Genomic DNA, 4,039 nt, shown 5'->3' with positions numbered 1-4,039 from the left:
TGAAAAAATCCAAGATTGCGCCTGTAATGTATGGGATATCGGTCCGACATCCGATATCGGATCGGATGCTGTGAAAACGCACTAATCCCATGTTATAGTGAGGTCGGTACAACTTGTCTTCCTCTTCCATTCTCCTGTATTAAAATCTAGAAGAGAGAAGAGTACGCACCCATGAGCCGTGGCAAATGAGCATTTCTTTTGTTTTTGCCACTTTTATGAAGTGTGATATTTTTGAAAAAAAATATGCTTTTTCTACTCAGAATTACTAGCCTTTTCAATCCTAGTAGTTAAAAAAATTGTTCCATACGATTTTTTCTTATTTTGTTACCATTTTCCGTACATGTTGTATGGGGTAACAAAAGAGGAAAGTAAATAAAATGTATGGAAATTCTGGGACACTTTTGTCTCCCAGTGAGATTGAAAGTACTCGTGATTCTGAGTACAATTGACCTAAAATTCCCTAAGCCTAAAACAATAAAAAAAATATATTGGCAAAAAAAAAAGAAATGCTCAAATGCTGGGATAACGCAAAGAGGATGATGAGAAGAGTACGCTCCGTGTTCCCTTTTTTAGCCCCCGACGCAAAAACGAAGGGGTGTTATAAGATTGACGTGTCTGTCTGTCTGTCTGTCCGTCTGTCTGTCTGTCTGTCTGTCTGTTTGTCTGTCTGTCTGTGTGTGTGTCTGTCTGTGGCATCGTAGCTCCCGAACGGATGAACCGATTTTGATTTAGTTTTTTTGTCTGAAAGCTGAGTTAGTCGGGAGTGTTCTTAGCCATGTCATGTTTCATGAAAATCGGTCCACTATGTCGCGGTCGGGGGTTTTTTCAAAATTTTAATTTTGTGTTTAGGTTATTTATTTATTGTTTCCTAAAATTTGTTACCAATTGAATAGTTGGAAATGCCGACCTTAAAGTGGGACACAATCCAAATGTCACCACATGTTGCATTTTGAATGAAAGAAGAATAGATACGGCGAAAAAGTCTTATAGATATAAATTAGATCAAAGAGGATCGAGTATTATAGAGAGATATATGTACTGTCAAAGTATAATGTGTAATCACAGTGCATATAGACTGCCATATCTGGACACAAGCTTAAAACTGTTGGACCTCAGTTTTGACAATTTGGCCCATATTGTTAGCCTGATATGGGTTAAAATGTCAAATATTAATTTTTGCGCCATCTAGCCTATATTATTATGTATTTCTAGTCAGACTTTAACGGCCACCATCCAAAAAAAATGCCTGATATTTTTGATCCCAGTTGAATTTTAAATTTAATTGAGCTTCGTTTGCTCGAAAAAACAATGAGACAAGAGGAATACTTTAATTCGTTCACGTGAAAGTTAAAATTCCACTGTAGTGAGAAAACATTTCAATCTACATTCAATTCAATTCAATTCAATTCAAATCTTTATTGCGATCATGTTCATTTTCATTTTAAACGGGTGCTAGCTAGTAATATAGTTGGTACCTACATGGTACCCTGTTAAGGCACAGCAAAATTTCTTACATTATATTATATTTTTATAGACATTTATATAAGGAATTATATTAATATCTATTTTATATATTACATTATTTAATCTTTCACATTTATATTATCATCATTTAAATATTCGTTGAGTGAATAGTAGCATTTGTCTATTAAAAGAGATTTGAGCATTTCTTTTTTTCGCCACTTTTATGAAATGTGATACTTTGAAAAAAAAAAAAAGCTATATATTTCTACTCAGAATCACTAGCTTTTTCAATCCTAGTAGTTATAAAAATTGTCACATACGATTTTTTCTTATTTTTTTACCATTTTCCGTGCATGTTGTGTGGGGTAACAAAAGAGGAAAGTAACAAAAATGTATGGAAATTCTGGGACACTTTTTGTCTCCCAGTGAGATTGAAAGTCCTTGTGATTCTGAGTACAATTGACCTGAAATTCCCCAAAAAAATCAAAACAAAAAAATGGCAAAAAAAAAGAAATGCTCATTTAACAACGTTAAACATTTTTTTATCATTTTGGGCAGCTAAATGTATGTTGCAGCTAATACTGACAGCCTTTTGACCTTACAATATGTAGAAATGTTAAGTATTCCACTTGGTCACGTTTGCGTGACAGGTGGATTTCTGATTAGAGCATTGAGTAATGATTTGCCCTAGAAATAATATTTGGCATCCCTTTCTCTTTGTATTCATCTCTCTCTTGACGTTAATCTGATTTAGGTTTATAGGCTTCTTTATTAGAAGTAAAAGTTATGTCACTTTAAAAATAATTTGTCAGAATAATAAACCTAATTTTTGAAATGTTGCACAAACACTTAAAATTATGGTAATTTTTTTGAAATGAATAAAATACTGATTTAAACTTTCACGATTATTACACATAATTATTTTTAAAAACGGGGACAACGCCGTCCTTGAAACGTTGGAGGTCAGTTTAATATGTAGTTATACGCGATTAAGTCCCGGTTTTTAAAAATAATTATGAATAAAATAGTAGGTAAATTACGATACAAGTGCTTAAAATAAATAAGCAAATATAGATTCCGTTTCAAACTGACTTTATTTTCCTTAAACATATAAACACAAAGTTATACAGGTCAGTTAGGCACTGACACATAAGTGTTTGATACCTTCTGTAGTACATTTGATAAATATTTTGTTTATCTGTAGGTATTTTATAGTTGCAATAAAGAATTTTTATTTTTTATTTTTTTTTTATTTTTTATGTGGCAGCATTTTCATAGAGAGAGATATTATTGTTATTGCACTAATCCGCCTAGTGCATAGAAAGATTGAATGTATGTAATAGTACATTGTGCAATAAGGGGAGAAAGTTGAATATTACTAACGAGAGTAAGTTAAATCGCGACGGCTTGCCGGAGCGATTTAAAGACTCGAGTTAGTAATATTCATACTCCTCGAGTTACACACAATGTTTTTCATCACACTCGCAATTTAAAAAAAATATGTAAATAGATGTAAAAAAGTTAAGTACGGTACAAGAAATTTCATTATTCCCTTGGGAGAACGATTTTTCTATAACTCACGCACCGCCTGCGTGCAATAGCACATTTAAAGTGCGGGTGTGATGAAAAGTAGATATACATCCTTATTCTCTTTAGATGTGCATACCTAAATAAGTTCATGTTCTGTGGGCGTGGCAAATAAAGAAAACCATTTACGCACTTTGAAATTAAGGCTTAACTATGTCTTTTTATTTTAATGTTCATGCCATTTAAAAACTGAATTTGAGTTTGATCAAGGACTTTGTATATTTTTCCTTATTTCTGTATGGCGCATTTGCACGTCACGCGTACGCGTCTATTGTTGTGTTTAAAGAACTTTATTTCCCAAAAGAAAATTTACATTTTCACTTAATGAGAATAGCGTTATACTAATACTAAGAATACATCAGTTAATCAGTGAGCATCTTAAAGTATACATACCTATAAGAAATCAATTAAAAAAAAAAGAACATCGCAAAAATAACTAACTAAAAATAACACTAAACTTTTTATTACATAGTCATAGTTAATACTTTGTAGGTATAGTAGTAAGTACACAATGCAGAATGTAGGTAGCACTACAAAAGTATACGTAAAATCATAGAGGAATAAGTAAGGGAAGAGTTGTAACTCCATACATCAGTAAATGCGAGTTATTTGTAGTGACCTCTATCGTCATTCACTCGTCAATCACGCGCCAACTAGCGTAAATTATCAGTACTGCTACTCGACACTAGGTGCCGACAGTATTGCGTCTGCCAAAAATGTAATATTAAAACAGTTTACACCTTATATTATAAGCTGAAGTAATTGAAAGCAAAGTACTGATTAATACTATTGTAATATTAGCTAAAAATTGTTGAGCAATAGACTTTTTGTTCGTCGTGACGTCTATTGACAAGTAGCAGTACTGATAATTTACGCTAGTTGGCGCGTGATTGAAGAGTGAATGACGATAGATGTCACTACAAATAACTCGCATTTACTGATGTATGGAGTTACAACTCTTCCCTTACTTATTTCCTCTATGGTAAAA

The sequence above is a fragment of the Leguminivora glycinivorella genome, chromosome 16, assembly GCF_023078275.1.
Source record: "Leguminivora glycinivorella isolate SPB_JAAS2020 chromosome 16, LegGlyc_1.1, whole genome shotgun sequence".
In the NCBI taxonomy this organism is placed as follows: domain Eukaryota; kingdom Metazoa; phylum Arthropoda; class Insecta; order Lepidoptera; family Tortricidae; genus Leguminivora; species Leguminivora glycinivorella.
Note: the sequence above shows the minus strand (reverse complement) of the source record.